We start from the raw sequence: 21,787 nt of genomic DNA, 5'->3' as shown, positions 1-21,787 counted from the left end.
TCTGAACTGCCTCCCCTTTCACCATCACCAGGGCAGCTTCTTCCTCAGTAAATACAGATGCAAAATATTCTTGTAATAACTCAGCCTCCATTTGTAAATCCCCATATTGGCCCCTAATTGGCTCCACTCCTCTTTTTACTATTTATATACTGATAGGAGACTTTGGGATTCCCTTTTATGCCAATCTCTTTTCATATTCTCTCTTTGCTTCTCTTATTTGCTTTCTTACTTCCCCCCTGAACCTTCTATATTCAGCCTGGTTCTCAATTGCATAATCCACCTGACATGTGCTATAAGCACACTTTTTCTTCTTCATTACAACCTTTATCTCTTTCATCATCCGGGGAGCTCCTGATTTGTTTGCCATACCTTTCCCCTTCATGGGAATATACCTTGACTGTGCCCAAACTCTCCTTTTTGAAGGTAGCCCATTGTTCAGTTACCATTTTTCCTGTCAACATTTGATTCCAATTTATCCCAGACCCATTCTTACCCCATTGAAGTTGGCTTTCCTCCAGTTAATTATTCTTACTCTGGATTGTTCTATGTCCTTTTCCATAACCAACCTAAACCTTATGATACAATGGTCACTGTCCCCTAAATGTCCTCCTACTGACACTTGATCCGCTTGGCCCACCTCATTCCCAAGAACCAGGTCTAGCAGTGCCTCCTTTCTGTTTGGACAGGAAACACACTGTAGTAGAAAATTTTCCTGAACACACTCTAGGAACTCTTGCGCCTCTCTGCCCTTCACACTATTACTATCCCAGTCTATATTCTGATAATCAAAGTCCCCCACTAATATATAAATCTTGCAGCTTTCTGTGTTTTCCTTGCAAATTTGTTCCTCTACATCCTTTCCACTAGTTGGTGACCTATAGACTACACTGAGCAATGTAATTACACCTTCTATGTTCCTTAACTCTAGCCAGGTAGATCCTGTCCTTGACCCCTCTGGGACATTCACTTTCTCCAGCACTACAATGTTCTTAACCAAAACCCCTTTTCTTCATTTGCTATTTTTCCTGAACAGCTTGTGTCCAGGAGTATTTAACATCCAGTCTTGCCCTTCTTTGAGTCAAATTGCTGTTATAGCCACAAGATCGTATTTCCATATGGAAACCTGTGCCTATAACTCATCAACCTTATTTCCCTCATGCCGTGCATTCACAGTATTCATTCACAGGCACAGTAAGCCTGATTTAGACTTTATTACTTTCTCCCTTTCTCTGAACCCACCTAATAACTTATTATTTCACACTGTTATGTCCGGTCCCCGGGCGAGGCCCCTGCAAATTTGCTATGATCCCAGACGAGGTCCCCCAAATTGTTAACTTCCAATTTTGTTATGCTCCCTGATGAGGAGGAATGAGCTGGCTCCCCTTCTTTATTCAACCCACTTGTTGGTCACAACAAAGTTAATTTAAAAGGGATCCCTTCTCTTATGGATACATTTTCCCAGTCCAAATGCATTTATCTCTTAGAAGGAGCCAATTTAACCAGCTTTCCTTCATCAAAGAAAGAGTAAGTTTATTAGTTATTAAAAACCCGAGAGAAAAAATAATAAAAATGCAACACACATACAAACAGATCAGAAACAAAAAGCTGAGTCCAAATAAAAATTAAAAGAGATATGTGAATCAGCCTTTGGCTTGTCCATGAAGTGCAGATGGCACAATGTTGCTGCTGTTAAGTTGGGTGATTCCGGTACAGCTGACTTTGGCAGTTTAGCAGTTGGTTTGGAGACACTTGGTTCTGCAGGTCAGCTGAAAAAGCTGTTCTATTTCCTTTTTTGTTTGTGGCTTTGCTGACTTGCCCCCCAGCGACAGAGAGAGAGGAGCAAGAAAAAGGTGCCTAGTTGATATTCTTCTGTCGTGACTTTCAGTGGCACACCAGAACTAGAACACACTTATCAGGTCTGCAGCTAGCTTTTTAACCCCTTTCTTTGTGTATTCCTGGAAGGGAAAAAAAAAAACATTTCTTTTGCCCAGAGTCCGTTTTCTTTCAAGTCAAATCATTTCCATATTCTGTCATTTAACTCAACAGGAGATGGTTTCTGCTGAGATGTGGTAATCAGTCTCCATTGTCTCTGCAACCACAGGAAATTAAAGTTCAGTCTTTTTCATTTTGCCCTGTATAGGTCACATCACCCCCAGAGCCAGTTCCAATTCCCCAAGAATCTAAAGCCCTCCCTCCTGCACCATCTTTCTAGCCATACATTCATCTGCTTTATCCTCCTATATCTATATTCACTTGCAGATTGCACTGGGAGTAATCTGAAGGTTACTACTTTCAAGGCCCTACTTGCTAATTACCTACATAGCTCCTTAAATTTTGACTGCAGGACCACATCCCTCTTTCTGCCTATGTTGTCCATACCAATGTGTACCATGACTGATGAATGTTCACCCTCCCCACTCAGAATACTCTGTAGCTGTTCAGTGATTCCTTGATGCTGGCACCATGGAGACACCCTGGATTCATGTCTGTGGCTTCCAAAAAACCTGCCTATAATCCTACCTATCGATACTCCTATCACTATGTACTTCCAGTCTACTTTATGCCTCCCTATACAGCTGAGCCACCCGTGGTACCATACACCTGGCTCTGGTTCACTCCCCAGATGAACCATCACTCTTATTAATATTTAGAACTGAATACTGGACAGTGGGATCCACTCATGGGACTCCTACACTACTGTTTCTTGACTGCTTGGTGGTCACCCATTCCCTCTCCCCCCTGCATGCTCTATAAACATGCCATCCACTAAGTTCTCCACTTCACAGATGCACTGCAGTGACATCAGCTGCTGCTTAAACTCCAAAACCTAGAGCTTAAGCTGCTGGAGCTGATGATACTTCCTGGACAAATGGTTATCTAGGACATCGAAAACGTCCAAGAGTTCCCACATAGCATAGGATGTGTGCCATAGAGGTTGGTGTGTGGTGGTCTAGGCAACTATAGGGAACCCAGTTAGTGCTAAAAGGGTTAATGGGGAAGTTGAAATATATGCCTAGGCCTAAGAGAAAAATATTGCAGCCTTGAGAACAATACTATCTTGTCTGACCTCAGTTGTAGGATGAGCCCTGAGACATTCCATTTTGTTCTTTCTCAGGCCAATGTAATCAGGATTGTGATAAGCATTTGTGTAAGCACTATGTCTGTTGTGCTGGGAATGAAAATTTACTGAAATATGGATTGGTCAGTTAATTTATGCAAATAAGCGGATAGGTTTGTGCAAAATTTACTGATTGGCTGTAAAAATGCTTTTAACAGGTCTGCGAGTATTCTGCTACGAGATTGTACAGTGGCTCTTTTGTGTGCTGTCTCCCTTGTGCACAATTAATAAATGGGGTTTCTACGTATTAATGATGCCTCGGTGTGATTAATCTCCAACAGTTTCTTGGAGGTCCCACCGAGATGACTAACCCCTAGGGTTGGGTCACGGAGCGCCAGTGTTAGGACCTCGCGGTTCATGGACTCCTCAGTCCGCGGCAGCCCGATTTGGGCTTCTGGGGTTCGTTGACCCACGATCTGCCCTCGCCTGCCTGTGGCTGATTCTTAGGGTAAGTCATCAATTTAAGTGTTTAGGAGATTAGTTGTCGCGGTCCGGGACCGCTCTGGCCAGAATATACTCGGGGTCGGAGCTCCCGGAGTTTAGTTTTAGAGTGTACTCGGGGTTGGAGCCCCTGGAGTTTAGTTTTAGAGTGTACCCGGGGTTGGAGCCCCTGGAGTTTAGTTTTAGTGTATACTCGGGGTTGGAGCCCCTGGAGTCTAAGTTTAGTTTTAGTGTATACTCGGGGTTGAAGACCCTGAAGTTTATGTTTAGTTTAGTGTGTACTCGGGGTTGGAGCCCCTGGAGTTTAGGTTTAGTTTTAGTGTATACTCGGGGTTGGAGCCCCTGGAGTCTAGGTTTAGTTTAGTGTATACTCGGGGTTGGAGCCCCTGGAGTTTAGGTTTAGTTTAGTGTATACTCGGGGTCGGAGTCCCTGGAGTTTAGATTTAGTTTAGTGTATACTCGGGGTTGGAGCCCCTGGAGTCTAGATTTAGTTTAGTGTATACTCGGGGTCGGAGTCCCTGGAGTTTAGATTTAGTTTAGTGTATACTCGGGGTTGGAGCCCCTGGAGTCTAGGTTTAGTTTAGTGTATACTCGGGGTCGGAGCCCTTGGAGTTTATGTTTAGTTTAGTGTGTACTCGGGGTTGGAGCCCCTGGAGTCTAGGTTTAGTTTAGTGTATACTCGGGGTTGAAGACCCTGGAGTTTATGTTTAGTTTTAGTGTATACTCGGGGTCGGAGCCCCTGGAGTTGGTACTGAGTGTGTGGGTGCATGTTTGCGGCTCGGGGTCCGGGACCCCTTGAGCGTGTGAGTGGACTAATTGGTGAAAGTACCTTAGTAGTAGATTGGGGGTCGAGGACCTGCCAAGGACTGGCCTTTTTTAGTTATTAGATAAAGAATGGGTAATATGGCATCAAAGAAACCCCATTTATTTGGTTCCCCCTCCAAAGGGAACCCCAAATGCTTATATGTATGTCCATTATGGACCCGAAAGGTCCGCTAGGGAATTTTCTGTAACTTAAAAAAAATGAATTGATCTAAGTTACAAGAGCTGTTTGTGCTGAAGAGAGAGAGAGAGAGAGAGAGAGGGTACCCCTAGGGGGTTAATGAGCAGTCGACAAGCAGCAGCAGAGAAAATGTGAGCTTTCGCCAGTTTGAAGGTCCCTATAGGTGGAGCCTTCAAGGTCCCTTTATTCCCCCCACTGCCACTTGAAGCTTCGTTTAGAGTTAAGTTCAATATTATAGGAATATAAATACATACCTTTATATATGTGTTTGTTTGTATGCAAGGAAGCATTTGTATGTGAGCCTTAATGTGTTTTCTTCCCTGAATTGTCTTTTGTGTGTGTAGTTGAGCACTTTAGAGTTGAAAGCCCCATATTAGATTAAAGGAAAAGTTTATTCAAACATTCCAAAGTTTTGAGTATAAGGTTTGAGTTGAGATTTCTGGCAAAAATCGTAATTTGAAGGTAGTGTAAAGATGAAACAGGGCTTGCCTTTGTTTGAGATGAACCAACCCTTGAACCACCCCCTTGCAGACTAGTAAGGAATAACCCTCATCATCAGCTTCCAAGCTAATTGGGATTAATACATACGAGTTCGTATTCTAAAATTCTGAAAAAACAAAATTACTTGAAATTCAGAAGCATTCTAGGAAAACCAAAAGACATAAACACAAGGTCTAGGTGGTTCCAATGGATAAAAAGGGGTTTCTTTTGAAGAGATGAATTAAATATTAAAGGAAATCTGCATCCCAGCAGCACTGTAATTTGAATTTGGGACAATCTTGAGATGTAAAGTGCAGTGTAATTTAACAGGTTACTTTGAATAACGAGGATGCTATCTGAGATAAAGAATGTGTCAATAAACATACGGAAATTATAACTTGGATACAAATCATTACACATGAAAAAGAGGTTGTTTTAATTTTGATAGTGCAAATTACAGTCCTTACAAAGTTTAAAAATTTGAGGTTTGGTTCTTGATAAAGTTCTCAAAAGGGAATTTTCATTTTAAAAGGTTTGACAACAATTGGCACTAATTCAAATGCTGCAAGCTTTTGTATTTGTAAATTCTGTTCCTAAAATATGAAGCTAAGCTCAAGACCTTGACAAAGTTTGGCAGAAATCCAATTTTTGGCCGAGTTAATGAATCTGGGATAATTCTAAAAGAAACGGGTCAGACACAATTTAGTGGGTTACTTTTGAGACAATAAAATGTTTGAGAAGAAGATAAGGAAGCAAAACATGTCAATACCTGATTTCTGTTTTTAGAACTGTTATGAGAATATTTTATTTATTTTAAAGTCTCTCCAGACAACCTGAACAAGATAAGATGGTAGCTGTTGCATGTGTAAAATGGTATGAGGCAAATAGGTGAATGAGTTAGGGGAAGAGGACATAATGTACAAACTGTTTTAAGAGAAATTAATTTGATAATCTGGCCATCAACTGAGGCATTGGAACTGCACAGGGGGAGATAAGCAAAGATCTAGAAACAGAGATCCTCGCTGACAATAGAGAAACTGAACTCAAGAGAATCTTAGGATGATTATGGTCAGGGAAAAAAACTTAGAGGTAAAACTATGTGGAATCTGTAGTTCAGGAATTGAAATGTAAGGAGAAATTATACTTAACAACAATTTACCACAAGATGGATACAGGTAAAGGGAAAGCTGGAAAAAGGCTAAATAGATGTATTACTGATTATATTAATGTGCCTGTGAGCTACAAAAAGTAAGACCACAGGATTAACACCTTGATGACAGGCAGAGTTAAGTGGTTCCCAGAGAGAACCATCACTGGAAGTGAAGATACTGAGCCATTGAAAGATAGGATAAGAAGGTGCATTGTAGAGTTGTTTAAGGAATTGAGGTCTAACATGAGACAGCAGCAGGAGAGAGTAAACTGGAAGGAGTAGGGGGTGCCTACCCAGATGGATTCAGATGAGGGAACTCATTTCACAGGGAGAGTTATTGAAGAAGTGTGTAATCTTATGGAGATTAAACAGAAATTCCATATTCCTTACCACCCCCAGAGTCCAGGGATGGTGGAAAGGATGAACTGAACTTTAAAAACATCTATAGCCTAAGCAATTCAGGAGACAGGCAACAGCTGGGCCACAGTATTGCCCAGCATTCTGATGTGCCTTAGGGCTACACCAAATAGGACTACCAGGTTCACCGCATTGAATTGATAACAGGAAGGGCCATGCAATTACCTGAAGACATTTTAGTGGGAGGAGGAGATGTAGGGCCACTGAAAGGAAAAATACGGACTATGTAAGGGAATTAAGTAACCAATTGCATGAGTTAAGGAAGGAAGTCAGAGACCGACAGGTGATTAAGGATATGGAAACACGCAAATCCAAAGAGCAACAATGGACCAAGTGGGGAATAAGGTGATGGTCAGGGTGAGCTCGGAGCGAACAGGCATGGACCATACAAGGTAATTATGACAGGTGATACATGCGCACTTGTAGATATGAGAACGGGAGCCAATGTTAATGTCTCCACAGATCTACGATCCTGGTCGTGGGCGTATCAGTACTGGCAACAAGGTCAGGGATCATCACTGCTCATCCCGCACCGCGGGAGGAACTTTGGTACAGCACTGACAGTGCTGAATGCGACAGGCGACGGGGAATGATAAATGTAACAAGTGCTTTCAAATTGTAGTGAGGGTTTGCTTCAGATCGGGCGTGGGAGGTCCGCCACTACCCAGCCACCTTCCACATCTACTTTCACAGTCCAAGGAGAGATAATTGAAGCCCCTCAAACCACACCGACTGACCCATCTTGTCCGACTATGCATCCAGGACCGACGAATGGTTTGGTACTGGTTAATCAGAAGTTTTGTATGATAATGTACACCACGAGCTGGTACCCGTAGTCTTGAATGTATCCGATGTCGTCCTGCCCCAGTGGTGCTCAACCCATACCCAAGCACTCTATACGGCTCTGACACGCCAATTGATGACTGAAGCAGTTCAGTTTAATGGCGAGATGCGATCAGGCTTGGGAAGGAACCGCGTTAAGCGCAGCCTGATAAATGATGCTGCTACGATATTCAATATAGGGACATCAGTGGTTAATTTAGAACCTGGCAACCGTTGACCAGAAGGTCTGTACCCTGAGCTTTAAGCTTAAGGAAAGTCATGTGGGGACAGGGGATCCAGGATATCCAATTAGATACGGACCAGGACGTGACACGGTTAATCCAAAGCCTGGCTACCGTGTTCGAAAGTCATGCGGGGCCTATCAATAAATTATCTGAAATAGGGAAAGATATTTCAGACGAAGCAAGCAGAAATGATGTATGCAGCTATGGATCTTGGGCACTCGAACAAGCCTGAGAAAATTTAAGACAGATTAATGAAGGGTTAGTCCCTTTATGGGTAACTAATGAGCATTTATTGAATCTCTCACGACACAAGAATCATGACTTGACCGGTTGCCAGCTCAGAGGTTTGACACGCGTATATAGAATGAATGTTGAATGTATAGTGAATAGTAATATGCTAATAGGCATTGTATTAGTAATACCTGTCATACCTATGTCAACACCCGGCAGGACATTATATAGAGTAGAAAATATTGGGGCAAAGGGGGGATGAACAGAATGGCACAGCAGATGTGGGTTGCGTCTGGGTGTTTCGCCATGACAGCTAAAATAGCTTCACAATGTCTGCTTTGCCAACTACATAACCCAGGCAAGACACCCACAGTGACTGCTGGTACGGGACCCCAGCCATGGGGCCCATTTGTACACCTACAAATGGACTTTATACAAATGCCTAAATGTATGGGATATAATTATGTTTTAGTTCTAGTATGTTTGTTCTCGAGATGGGTGGAGGCGTATCCCACCCGACGAAATGATTCTGTTATTGTTGCAAAATTGTTGTTGCGTGAATACGTACCCAGGTTTGGGATACCAGAGATTTTATCGAGTGATAATGGGCCTCATTTTACTGCTAAAGTGATAAAGGAACTGTTGAAGGCTTCACAATGCAACCGTCACCTTTCCTGCCCATACCACTCCCAGTCTACTGGGGCGGTGGAAAGACAAAATGGTATTCTGAAAAACAAAACTAGCTAAATTATGTGAAAAAACCGGTTTGAAATGGCCTGAAGCTCTACCCTTGGCGCTCATGACTATGCGCTTTCACCCTAACCGTACCACCTCCCTTTCCCCTTATGAAGTTGTAATGGGACGTCCCATGCGCCTCCCAGTGACACCACCCTTGTCTGCTAGGGAACTGGACATCCACGCTATGGATGAGGGAATGATTACATACTCTATAGCACTCACTAATTCTCTCAAAAGCTTGCATTCACAGGTAGTAGAAGCTCAGAAAAAGCCCACCATTGAAGACTGCCATCAATACCAACCTGGGGACCTAATCCAGGTAAAGACCTTCAGGAAAAAGAACTGTTTGGAACCTCGATGGGAGGGACCTTTCCAAGTCCTGCTCACCATCCATAGGGCCGTAAAGGTTGAAGGACGCTGACCTCGGACGGAAGTGCTTGTACAGGAACTTTAACTGAGCCATCAGAATGCTGACTCTGATTTGGATCCTGTTCTGCGTGGTCCTTGCGGGGGCATGGAATACCAATTCCGCAGTTCAACGAATGCAGGCCGTAGCCTCGCAAGTTAATCGGACTAAATGTTGGATTTGTACTCATTTTCCTGCTGAACCCTTCCTCCTCAGAGATGCATTTTTTGGCTTTCCCCTCAGATTCTACATGGTCCCTAGGTAATACAGGGGCCCTCATTCATCGAACGCCCATTTGGAGACGGGAGCCCACCTTTGTGATCGTTAAGGGGCCGGCCTGGATATGCGTCAGGAGAAATTATACCAAGGGTAGTACTCGGATGGGTGAGTTGCCATTGGGTTCCTGTGCCTACCTTGCTGATTCAAGCCAGCTACCCATTCCCTCCCTCTCCTCAGGAATCAGGACCCCACTGAGGATGAAGCCTGGTGACTAGGATACATAGAACTTGGCTAAGGGTGGTGGATTGTCCTTGTAGGACAAAAGGGGGGAAATGTGGTGGCCTAGACAACTATAGGGAACCCATTTAGTGCTAAAAGGGTTAATGGGGAAGTTGAATTATATGCCTAGGCCTAAGAGAAAAATACTGCAGCCTTGAGAACAATATCATCTTGTCTGACCACAGTTGTAGGATGAGCCCTGAGACATTCCATTTTGTTCTTTCTCAGGCCAATGTAATCAGGATTGTGATAAGCATTTGTGTAAGCACTATGTCTGTTGTGCTGGGAATGAAAATTTACTGAAATATGGATTGGTCAGTTAACTTATGCAAAGAAGCGGATAGGTTTGTGCAAAATTTACTGATTGGCTGTAAAAATGCTTTTAACAGGTCTGCGAGTATTCTGCTACGAGATGGTACAATAGCTCTCGTTGTATTGTTCTCCCTTGTGCACAAGTAATAAATGGGGTTTCTACGTATTAATGATGCCTTGGTGTGATTAATCTCCGACAGGTGCAGTCCTGCCATTATTATTAGATAATAAACCTTGCTACTGCTAACAAACTTTACTACTATTAATAGATTCATAAAATCACTTACTATTATAGTAACCCATTTAAATTCTTAATTTTCCAGCTCCCAACTTGAGACAAATACCCAAGTTTCAATTGAAGAGAAAAATACTCACCAATCGATCACTTATCGCGTTTCCTGTGAGGTCACACTTTGACTTTCTTGGGAGACCTTGATGCTGGTCTTACAGTGACTCTCTTGCTCTCTCCTCTGCTCCTTTTATCCCCACTGTGCTCTCACCTCTCCTCCAGTCTCACAGTGACTTTCTCACTCTCATGCTGCTCATTTTATCCTTACTCTACTCTCACTTCTCCGACTGGCCTCACAGTGACTCTCACTCTCATGCTGCTCCTTTTATCCCTGCGGTGCTCTCCTCTCCTGCTGGTCTTGCAGTGACTCTCTCTCACTCTTACACTGCTCCCTTTATCCCTGCTGTCCTCTCGCCTCCCTCGCAGTGAGTTACACAGTGTTATGACCCCCGTGGAGACCAACAAATCAAAAGAACTGAGTTTACCAAACAACCCCAACCACTTTTGATTATCATAAAAACCCATTACTGACGTCCTTTAGGGAAGGAAATCTGCTGTCCTTACCTGGTCTGGCCTACATGTGACCCCAGACCTACAGCAATGTGGTTGACTCTTAACTGCCCTCTGAAACGGCCTAGCGAGCTACTCAGCTGTATCAAATGGCTAAAAAGTCTAAAAGGAATAAAACTGGATGGACCACCCAGCATCGACTTAGGCACCAGAACTGACAACAGCAAACTCAGCCCTGTCAACCCTGTAAAGGCCTCCTTACTAACATCTGGGGGCTAGTGCCAAAATTGGGAGAGCTGTCTCACAGACTAGACAAGCAACAGCCTGACATAGTCATACTTACAGAATCATACCTTACAGATAATGTCCCAGACTCCACCATCACCATCCCTGGGTATGTCCTGTCCCACCGGCAGGACAGACCCAGCAAAGGTGGCGGCATAGTGGTATACAGTCCGGAGGGAGTTGCCCTGGCAGCGCTCAGCATCTACTCTGGACCCCATGAAGTTTCATGGCATTAGGTCAAACATGGGCAAGGAAACCTCCTGCTGATCACCATGTACCACCCTCCCTCAGCTGATGAATCAATGAGCCTGCCTCCATATTGAACATCACTTGGAGGAAGCACTGAGGGTGACAAGGGCGCAGAATGTACTCTGGATGGGGGACTTCAATATCCATCACCAAGAGTGGCTCGGTAGCAACACTACTGACCGAGCTGGCTGAGTCCTAAAGGACATAGCTGCTAGACTGGGTCTGCGGCAGGTGGTGAGGGAACCAACAAAAGGGAAAAACATACTTGACCTCATCCTCACCAACCTGCCTATTGCAGATGCATCTGTCCATGACAGTATCAGTAGGACTGACCATCGTACAGTTCTTGTGGAGATGAAGTCCCATCTTCACACTGAGGATACCTTTCATCGTGTTGTGTGGCATTACCACTGTGCTAAATGGGATACATTTCGAACAGATCTAGCAACTCAAGACTGGACATCCATGAGGCGCTGTGGGCCATCAGCAGCAGCAGAAATTACAATCTGTAACCTCATGGCCTGACATATCCCCCACTCCCATTACCACCAAGCCAGGGGATCAACCCTGGTTCAATGAAGATTGCATGGGAACATGCCAGGAGCAGCACCAGGCATACCTAAAAATGACACAGGACTACTTGTGTGCCAAACAGCATAAGCAGCAAGTAATAGACAGAGCTAAGCGATTCCACAACTAACAGATTAGATCTAAGCTCTGCAGTCCTGACACATTCAGTTGTGAATGATGGTGGACAATTAAACAACTTACTGGAGGAGGAGGCTCCACAAATATCCCCATCCTCAAAGATGGAGGAATCCAGCACATCAATGGAAAAGATAAGACTGAAGCATTCACAACAATCTTCAGCCAGAAGTGCTGAGTGGATGATCCATCTTGGCCTCCTCCAGAGGTCCCCAGCATCACAGGTGCCAGTCTTCAGCCAACTCGATTCACTCCAAGTGATATCAAGAAATGGCTGAAGGCACTGGATAGTGCAAAGGCTTTGGGCCTGACAATATTCCGGCAAACGTACTGAGGACTCGTGTTCCAGAACTTGCTGCGCCCCTAGTCAAACTGTTCCAGTACAGCTACAGCACTGGCATCTACCCGGTAATTTGGAAAATTGGCCATGTATGTCCTGTACACAAAAAGCAGGACAAATCCAACCCAGCCAATTACCACCCCATCGGTCTACTCTCCATCATCAGTAAAGTGATGGAAGGGGTCATCAACAGTGCTATCAAGTGGCACTTGCTTAGCAATAACCTGCTCACTGATGCTCAGTTTGGGTTCCGCCAGGGCCACTCAGAGCCTGACCTCATTACAGCCTTGGTTCAAACAGGGGCAAAAGAGCTGAACTCCAGCGGCGAGGTGAGAGGGACTGTCCTCAATATCAAAGCAGCATCAAGGAGCCCTAGCAAAACTGGAGTCAATGGATATCAGGGGGAAAACTCCCTGCTGGTTGGAGTCATACCTAGAACAAAGGAAGATGCTTGTGGTTGTTGGAGGTCAGTCATCTCAGCTCCAGGACATCACTGCAGGAATTCCTCAGGGTAGTATCCTAGGCCCAACCACCTTCAGCTGCTTCATCAATGACCTTCCTTCCATCATAAGGTCAGAAGTGGGGATGTTTACTGATGACTGTACAATGTTCAGCACCATTCACAACGCCTCAGATACTGAAACAGGCCATGTCCAAATGCAGCAATAGCCATCTCCAACAGGAGAGAATCTAACCATCACCCGTTGACATTCAATAGCATTACCTTTGCTGAAACTCCACTGTCAATGTCCTGGGGGTTACCATTGACCAGAAACTGAACTGGACTAGCCATATAAATACTGTGGCTACAAGAGCAGGTCAGAGGCTAGGAATCCTGTGATGAGTAACTCACCTCCTGACACCCCAAAGCCTGTCCACCATCTACAAAGCACAAGTCGAGAGTATGATGGAATATTCCCCACTTGCCTGGATAAGTGCAGCTCCAACAACACTCAAAAAGCATGACACCATCCAGGACAAAGCAGCCCGCTTGATTGGCACCCCATCCACAAACATTCAGTCCCTCCATCACTGACACACAGTAGCATCAGTGTGTACCATCTACAAAATGCACTGCAGGAACTCACCCAGGCTCTTTTGACAGCACCTTCCAAACCCACGACCTCTACCATCTAGAAGGACAAGGGCAGCAGATACATGGGAACACCACCACCCGGAAGTTTCCCTCCAAGCCACTCACCATCCTGACTAGGAAATATATCCCCGTTCCTTCACTGTCGCAGGGTCAAAATCCTGGAACTCCCCCCCTAACAGCACTGTGGGTGTACCTACACCACATGGACTGCAGTGATTCAAGAAGGCAGCTCACCACCACTTTCTCAAGGGCAATTAGGGATGGGCAATAAATGCTGGCCTCACCAGCGATGCCCATTTCCCATGAAAGAATAAAAAAAGGTCCTAATGCCATATTTTAACGCCAGCCAGACATATTCACTCTCTACACCCCAGCTGTGTGGTCTGGATTTCCCGAGATTGCTGCCAGGAGAAAGAATCTCTGCGGCCCAAGCTTCAGCATGACTCCCTGGTGGGTCTGCTCAAAGCCGTCTACAAACGCCTCTTCCCCAGGGATAGACCCTGGAGGTCCACCAACCTCACCTTGTCAGCCTGGAAGGGGGTTGCAGCAGAGGTCAGTGCCTTTGGGATCAAAAAGAAAATACCCTGCAGTGCAGGAAGAGCATGAATGGTCTAATCCACTCTGCCAGGGTAAGTCAACCTCTGCTCACTCCAAACTCACACTCTCATACTGACATAAGACCTTCAAAGGGTTCCACTCCTCAGGGATCTCACACGCTAATAACTGAGGAGACATCAGCACTGATTGTCTCACATACAGCTTAACATCACCACCATCTCATCTATCATCCTGCACAAACAACATCTTCAGCCCTTACTGGGGAGGGCTCAGCACACACAGCAGGCCGCACGCTTCCCAACCTCTACTCCATCCCTTCTCATTGCATTCCATCCATTCGTCTTCATGCAGACCAACCTGGCCCAGAACATGAGGGAGAGATCCCATATGGAAGGAGGGAGGGTGACAATATAGTAGCCCAGTACCTGCGAGGTGGAGGCAGCTGGTTTAGCCGCAGAGACGGGGGTCACTCCTGTGGCAAAGGCGAGATTGCCCTCCCCTAGCAACCCTGTACGGGTGAGCCCTCCGTGAGTTGATCAAATCTTGACATTCGCACAGGCACCAGCGGGCCCAAACACAGGCCCAGCCACATCATCAGCCCCAGCCCCCGGTCCATCTCAGATGAGGATCCATTCACTGAAGACCCCTCACTGCGTTCACCTGCATCCTCCATCCGTGCAGAGACACAGACCCCTGTGGGTCACACATCTAGATTAGGCTCGGGGTCACTTTCTGGAGATCACCTCACTGACACATCTCCACATCAGTTGGAGGCAGGTCCTTGGCGCTTGGAGGACTGCTGGAGATCAAGCGCCCGCTGAGTCTGAGTCAGATGCTGAGTCTCTGGAAACGGCTGTCACACACATGCTGGAGATGCAAAGACAGGTGATGGAAAATCAGACAGAGTTGCGAGAGGCAGTCAGTGGACTAGAGCGAAGAAAGGAGGAGTCCGTCCATGCTCTGTTGTGTGTCGTGGCTCCAACATGTGAGTGCCTCAAGGTCACCATGGGAATGGCCACGGCCGCCTTAGACACCCTAGTCCAGCAGGCTCTTCCAGATTTGCATTCGGACCTGCACTCCATCAATCTAAGTGTAGGTGGGATCCATCAGTGGCTCACTGAGAGTGGGACAGGGCAGCTTGACCTTCCTCCAGGTGCTCCTTCTCCTTGAGGAGTCAGGCAGGGCCCTCAGGCACCCAAAAGTAATGGGCCATCTACCCAGGAGAGGTCAAGAATGTCCAGCTGCTCCCAATCCCCTCTGCCTGTGACCACATCAGCTGCAGCTCCACAGACCGAGCTTCCCCACAGCAGGAGGCTCAAAGCAGGCTGGGGCCCTCCAGGCCTTGGCCCTTGAGGACGCCCACCAAGGTCATTGCAGCCAACAGAGCATAGCAGTCAGCAGGCTGCCTCCACCTCTGCTGCGAATGTCGGGGATGCATCTCGACGTAGAGGTAGAGTAAGAAAAATTAAGAAATACTGAGAGCGCAATGGTGGCATGGGTGCTCACTCACTGTATATATCATGCACCTTTGTAAATACATTTTGGATTCATGATAATGGTCTCATCATGTGAATACCTCTTGCATATGAATCTATGTGCCCTCTTATCATGAGACTCCATGATTGCCTCCCTTTGTGCACCTCAGATTCATGTGAGGTTTAGTAGACTCATGTTAGTCACTCGCCCCTTGTGTCATTTAAGGGAGATGTGTCAAGCCATATCCTGAAAGTGACTGCATGTTGAGATTTGATCCTTCAATTAAGGCCCGCCCAGCGTGATGCGCGTGCGGAAGCGCTGAGCGCTCCCTGTGCAGGCAGGGAGTTGGGGGGAGGATTCCCTGAGTCGGGGCCTGCACTCTTTCGTGCATGCGCAGAAATCTCCCTGAGGCATTGGTTTAAGGCTTGTAACTTTAAATGAAGTAAAGAAAATATTTTAAGACATGTCCCCACATGTGACAGTGTCACATGAGCTGGGACTTGTCAATAAATGTTTTCAAAATTTTTTATTTAATTAATAAACCCTTCATGAAACCTCATCCCGCCCGTGGATGAGGTTTCATAAAAAATGTGTAGGCCGCTTGGGCCCTTCGCCTGCCCAACAACCTTAAGGTAGGACGGGCAGCATGCTTAACAACTTTAATTACTTTATTAATGGCCTTAATAGGCCTTTGACAGTTCGGCAGCCATGCAGCCGATGTGGCTGCGCTCCCGCCAAACTGACAATCTAAATGATGCGCAGCGATGTCGGGACACACGCCTGATGTCACCACATGTCATTTTACACGTTGGCAAGCGGGCTCTGAAAATTCTTCCCTAAGTGTGGGAGTGCACAGGGATGTCAGACAGAAACTTGGTTTGTACTCACCAGCACGTGCACTGAATGTGTACCAGCCACTTCATGCTCTCAATCTTCTCAGTTTCAGGTCACCCTGTTTCTTCATCGCTTACTGGGGAGGGCTGAGTTGCTGACACAGGCGTTCATGCACCTGAACTGCTCATGCAACCATTGGGATGACAATCAATCCTTCTGCCTTTCTGTTAGTCAAGAGGGCCCACAATAAGCAGGACCAGTCCAAGACCGGAGGCAGAATTTCGGACATTGGAGTCATCACCCCATATGAGGAGCAGGCCATCAAGATAGCCAGGAAGGAGCAGGACCGTGCCTGTGCTGAAGGTGACATAGGAACCCCCAGGAAGCCAGTGAGGGTGACTCCAGTCTACAGCTGTCAGCTGGGCCCATAGAGTGAGGCATTGCTTTAATTACGGAGCCTGCTTGGTCAATCACTAAATCTCTCTTCTCTCTGTTCCAGCTACCAGCAAGATAAGGGGGGAGCCCAACAAGGGAGACCAGCCAGCGAACCAGCCCCAAACCCATCTCTGAGGAGCATGCCTCAGAATCCTCAGGGGATGTACCGTCTCGGTGTTCACCTGCACCCTCCACCAGCACAGTTGCACCTACGTTCTGGAGTAGGCTCAGGCTCACAACCTGGTGAGCACATCACAGACACGGCCCACAACAGACAGAGGTCGAGACAGCCCGAGTCTCTGACGCTTGGAGGGCTGCTGGGAACAGGCCCCTGCTCAGCCTGATGGAGATGACGAGCCTCTGGACTTGGCCATAAGAGGCCTGATGGAGATGCAGAGACAGTCAGGGGAACATCAGGCAGGCATGCCAGAGGCCAGGCACAGACTGGACCGATGGCTGGAGGAGTCTGTCCACATTCCATCTGATGTTGTGGCTTCAGCATGCGAGCACTTGGCTGCCTCCATGAAAAGGGAGGCAGCCGCCTTGGAGACCCAGGTCCAGCAGAACACACAGTGGCTGCCGGATATGCACTCGGACATGCACTCTAGCTATGGGTGCAGTGCAGTAGTGGCTAGGTGAGTGCGGGATGAGGCACCTCGACCTCCCTCCGGGACCCCCTTCCCCTCAAGGAGTCAGGGAGATCCCATTGGGCACTCTTAGGGAGGAAGAGCACCAGCCACTCAACCCGGCGTCTTCATCTCAGAGCAATCCACCGGTGCCCTGCCACTCCACCTCCCCTCTGCCAGTGGAGTCCCATCTCCCCATCACCTCCAGCAGGTCAGGCATTGTATACTCTTCTGAGAAACAAAATCAACAAATTAAACTAAAAACCAAAGATTTGGGGGGGTAGGTGGCAGCCCCTGGTGGGGCGCTGTAACTAAAAGAAAGGTGAGAGGAAACTTACTAAATCAAACCAAAATGTCATTTTCGGGGGTGATGATGCACAGCAGCCCCCGCGGTGCCCATCGATCATGGAAGACCTCCAGTGTGCCGGTGGGCATTGCGTGCTCCCTCTCCCGGGCCACCAGGCCGCAAACATAGCCACGGTAGAGGGGGGCGGACAGTTGGGTCGACAACCCCCTTGATCGCCCGCAGCCTGGACTTGTTGATGGCCACCTTGTCCAGGCCCAGGAGCAGGCTTACGAGGAGGTCCTCCTCCCTCCCCACCCCACCCCCCTCCGCACCAGGTGACCAAAGATCAGGAGCGTGGGGCTGAAGTGCAACCAAAAATCGAGGAGCAGCCCCATCAAAAGATGAAAAAGGGGCTGCAACCTCGGGCAATCTACTTATGCGTGAAACACGGGCTCCCCTTGGCCGCAGAAAAGGTGAAATTGTATATGTGCAAGAGATCCTTAGCAACCTAGGCCTCAGGCCACCAGAGGGCGGCCACCAAAGCTGTCACAGTCAACAACACATAGCAGTCAGCAGGCTGCCTCCACCTTAGCCGTGGATGTTAGGGCTACACATTGTTGGCCAGGGGCTGCAGCTGAACTGCATTATCTGTCATGGGCGATATCAGAGGGGACCCAATGGAGGCGCTGATGAAATGCTATCAAAGAAAAGGTGAACACCCCACTGCATTTTCGGCTCGCATTTGGGCGGTGTTTCAAGGGGTCTATGGCACAGGCCTCGATAGGGATAATTTACAGCCAGAGGTTAGGAACCGATGGCTGAGAACGCTAGTGTCACATGGCACTGAGGAGTCGAGGAAAGCATTAGATCAGTTTGATCCCACTGATGACACACATACAGAGCCCTGGATAATTAGGAAGATGGTTAGAGTATGGGAAAGGGAAACACCAAAACTACCCAAGACATCCAGGGACAGAGCAATGCCTGTTAAGAATCAGGCGACAACCTGGAGAAATGAAGAGAGGGGACCTACTCAGAGGGAACCCCCTCCAGCTTATCAGACAGTGAGAAGAGGTAGAGGAAAAGGAAACTTCTCGGGAACGGGGGGAACTCAGGGGCGAGGTGTCCAGATGCTATAACTGTGGCCGAGAGGGACACTTCGCAAGGGACTGCCCGAACTCGAGACGAGAGAATGCAGATCGGGGGGGAAACCAGAGCCTACCCATGGAAGGGCCGAATAGACCAAGTCCTCAGTGTGATATGATAGAAATACCACCGAGTTCCGGGTTGTACCCCGAACTGCAATGATGGTCTCAGGCCTCTCCGTTATGGGTGTGTGATATGTGGTGGGATGACACGGGGAGACCCCTAGTGAATGGTAGGGTTGGAGGCCGCCCTATTACATTCCTCTGGGACACAGGGGGGTCCAGAACCACCGTTAACACCACTCAGATCAATGACGTAGATTGGAAAATTCAAAACAAAATTGTTCTAAGCGGATTCACAGGATGTTCACAAGTAGGATATGTGAGTATACCGATGGAAGTTGGCGTGGGAAACATAGTGATAGAGCATTCAGTTGTCCTTATCAAATTACCCAGAGAACAAGAACATATATTAGGGAGCGACTATATGGCCAAAGCAGGACTCTGTTTTGACCCCATTAATTGTATCATTTGGCAAATGCCTTTGGGCATCAGCAGTATAAATCACACACTCGTCCCGGAGCGGGGGAATATCAGGATAGGATATGCACAATCGGGGAAATGTGGATAGAACCAGGAGAAATGAGTGACGATCATGAAGTACAACAAATTATCGCACAAAACTCAATAGTATTTGCCCGACATAAACATGATTGTGGGAAAATGACCTGGAGTGTGTGTATACAAGGTCCAGACCGCAAACCATAAAAGCAGTACGGTTTCCCAAAACAAACAGAAGAAGAGATAGGGAAGGTGCAGCAAGGGATATTAAGACCAATAGCTTCTACTAACAACGCGCCAATTTGGCCGGTGAGGAAACCTGACTGTAGCTCGGTAGCTGGCAACTAACGATAGACTACAGAGAATTAAATAAAGTCACCCCATTAACAGCCCCCACTGTAGCAACTAGCCCAGAGACAGTAGTTCGACAAAATGAGGATGCGCAATGGTTTACGGTTTTGGACACGGTTTTTGGTCTATTCCACTGGAGAAAGAATGTCAATATAAATTCGCGTTTACTTTCCAAGGACAGCAATATACATGGACCGCCCTGCCGCAGGGATTTCACAATTCCCCGTCCATATTTCACCAACGGCTGAGGGAAGGGTTAAAAAGATTCTCGAGGCCTGAATGTCTAGTGCAGTATGTAGACGACTTACTCCTACAAACTAAAACCAAAAAGGAACATTATCAACTGCTAAGCGAATTACTGCAGTTGTTACATGACTTGGGATTAAAGATTAACCCTAAAAAAGCGCAGATCATGAAACAAAAAGTTACTGACTTGGGAATGATTCTGACACCGGGGAAGAGGGACATTGACAAGCGAAGGATAGAGACGGTTGGCAGACTCCCTGTTCCGGGATGTAAAAGGGTTAAGGTCCTTCTTATGCTTGGTGGGATATTGCAGGGATCACATTGATGGAGTTGCCACAAAAGCGGCCCCGCTGATGGAATTATTAAAAAAGAATGTGGCCTGGGAGTGGAAAACAGAACACACCCAGTCCATGAGCTCTCTAAAGCAAGCACTAGCTGCCGCGCCTGCTCTGAAAACCCCAAATCCAACTGAGCCGTTTTCATTGGAGGTGGCTACCACAGACACCACCCTCTCGGCAGTTCTATTGCAGGAGACACACGGGAAATTACCACCAGTAGCGTACGCCTCACGTATGCTCTCACCAGTAGAGCAGGGGTATACAATATGCGAAAAACACTTGCTAGCTGTCTTTTGGGCAGTGCAGCATTTTACCTATATAGTGGGACCAAACCCACTTACAATATTAACAGAACACACCCCTGTACAGATACTGTTAGACGGCAGGATTAAGGATGGTGCAGTGAGCCAAAATAGAATCGCTAGATGGACATTGTTGCTGCAAGGGAGAAATATAACCGTAAAGGAGGTAAAAACCATTATTTTGTTAGCAGACAACTTAGTTTATCAGGGAGAAAAACATGAATGTCGATTGATGATAGCAAATGACCCCAAGGGCCCATTTGTATCAAAGAGAAAGGGAGGGGGTAAGACGGGGCCTGAAAGTAGAAAAATAGAGGAAACAGGGAAAGGAAGAACCCTATTTTAAAATGTTTGTGGATGGCTCTTCATCAGTACAGGATGGGGAAAGGAGAACTGGCTGTGGGATATACATGGAGGATGAACACGGACAGGAAAGATTTAGTGCGGCTTTGAAATGACCTAAAACCATGAATGCGCAGGCAGCAGAAATAGTAGCTGTCCATATGTGGTCGGTCACCCGGAATACTTTCCGCATAGATCAGTCATATAGTTTGATAGCATGTATGTCTGTAATAGCCTCGCAGAACCTTCGCCCCTATGGAAGTGAGAGGATTTGTCTCAGCAGATGGAAGGCTCCTTCCTTCAGCCCCGCTATTACGGTACATCTGTGAAGAAGCACAGGGGAAAGGATTTGGGGTCACAAAAGTGAAAGCTCATTCAAAACTATCTCCCGAAGGGAACAGGAAAGCTGATGAACTAGCCAAACGAGGTGCTGTAAGTGGACAGGAATGGCAGCCACCGATTGGGGAAATCGGGGGGCCAGAGAGAGAAGCAGGTCAAAGTAATGGACTTAACGGAGGAGCAAAAGAAAGACGGAGAATTGAAAAAACTAATAGAAGGAGCAGAGTCAGACACATACAAAAGGCATGAGGGGGTCTATATTCAAGACGGAGTGGTTTTATGTGAGGGACAATTTGTGGTGCCAGAGGGGGGACAAAACCAAATTATCCACTGGCACCATGACTTATGGGGACATAAAGGGACGGAGAGCACCCTGGATCAGATAAAGGAGGTGTGCTGGTGGCCCGGAATGAAAGGTGATGTGGAACACCATGTCAAGAATTGTTTGATCTGTGCACAACACAACCCCGATAGAAATGTTAGGAAAAGGGCCCTCCGACATACTAGACCAGTAGAAGGGCCTTGGACTAATTTACAGATAGACTATGTAGGACACCTTCCCCCCACTCCAGGAGGATACAAGTACATTCTAGTAATAGTGGATACCTTCACT

General features: G+C 46.9%; 1 protein-coding gene across 1 annotated transcript in view; it reads left to right on the top strand.

Annotated features, from left to right (window-relative positions):
- Nucleotides 1-10,023, top strand: part of LOC144691401 (cysteinyl leukotriene receptor 1-like) — a 33,099-nt gene extending 23,076 nt beyond the window's left edge. The window contains exon 2 of the transcript XR_013579129.1: nucleotides 8,883-10,023. The gene's annotated coding sequence lies outside the window, so the exon portion shown is untranslated. The remainder of the gene's footprint in view (nucleotides 1-8,882) is intronic.
- The last annotated feature ends 11,764 nt before the right edge of the window (nucleotides 10,024-21,787 follow it).

Source organism: Cetorhinus maximus, chromosome 16 (genome assembly GCF_964194155.1).
Source record: "Cetorhinus maximus chromosome 16, sCetMax3.hap1.1, whole genome shotgun sequence".
Classification (NCBI taxonomy): Eukaryota; Metazoa; Chordata; class Chondrichthyes; order Lamniformes; family Cetorhinidae; genus Cetorhinus; species Cetorhinus maximus.
The sequence above is the reverse complement of the archived record's forward strand: the minus strand, read 5'-3'. Positions and strand labels throughout refer to the sequence as shown.